We start from the raw sequence: 1,235 nt of genomic DNA on the forward strand, positions 1-1,235 counted from the left end.
CACAACTCGTCCCAAAGGTATCCACAAATTAAAAACAAAGTGGGGGGCGTACGGCGAGTATGTATGGCGGGCCCGCCTACCTACCAGGCGCCCTCATCCACAACTGGGCCTCAGCCACAACTCGTCCCAAGGGTATCCACAAATTACAAACAAAGTGGGGGGGGGGGCGTACGGCGGGCATGTTTGGCGGGCCCGCCTACCTACCAGGCGCTCTCATCCACAACTGGGCTCTCATCCACAACTCGCCGCAAAGTCACCCACTCACTGAGTAGCGCCGGGAGCGTACGGCAAGTCTGTTCGGCGGGCCCGCCTACCCTTCAGGCGCTCTCATCCACAACTGGGACCTCAGCCACAACTCGTCCCAAGAGTATCCACAAATTACAAACAAGTTGGGGGTGTACGGCGAGTATGTAAGGCGGGCCCGCCTACCTACCAGGCGCTCTCATCCACATCCGGGACCTCAGCCACAACTCGTCCTAGGGTCACCCACTCACTGGGTACCGCCGCTGGCCTACGGCGAGTCTGTTTGGCCCAGTCGTGGATGAGAGGGCCTGGTAGGTAGGCGGACCCGCTGAACAGACTTGCCGTACGCTCCCGGCGCTACTCAGTGAGTGGGTGACTTTGCGACGAGTTGTGGCTGAGGCCCAGTTGTGGATGAGAGCGCCTGCGCCTGGTAGGTAGGCGGGCACGCCATACATACTCGCCGTACGCCCCCCACTTTGTTTTTAATTTGTGGATACCTTTGGGACGAGTTGTGGCTGAGGTCCCAGTTGTGGATGAGGGCGCCTGGAGGGTAGGTGGGCCCGCGGAACATATTCGTTGCACGCCCGCGGCCGTACCCAGTGAGTGGGTGACCCTGGGATGAGTTGTGGCTGAGAGCGCCTGGAGGGTAGGCAATCGTTTTAAAAGCTGTTATTCATGTTTGGGGCCCCCTGGGCCCCATTGCGTTCGTTTTTACGCATCCGGGGACTTTCGGTTCGTTACGGACTATGTGCAGAGCATGTGCTTACCCTCTGGTTACACCTTGAAGGCTTTGGATTTCATATTACCCGAAAATTGGTGTACTATAGTCGGGTCAGATTAAGCTGACTCTGGCCGCCGGGTTTGTGGCCACAATTTTGTGGCCACAAGTAGGGACGTCAGGATTGTAGCTACAGCCGACAGTGCCCGAGTCAGTTTCAACTGAACCGTCTATAGACGAATTTATTACTTCCGCCACTGCTAGAACATCAACC

This window comes from Frankliniella occidentalis, unplaced genomic scaffold (assembly GCF_000697945.3).
Source record: "Frankliniella occidentalis isolate FOCC.00 unplaced genomic scaffold, Focc_3.1 Scaffold909, whole genome shotgun sequence".
Classification (NCBI taxonomy): domain Eukaryota; kingdom Metazoa; phylum Arthropoda; class Insecta; order Thysanoptera; family Thripidae; genus Frankliniella; species Frankliniella occidentalis.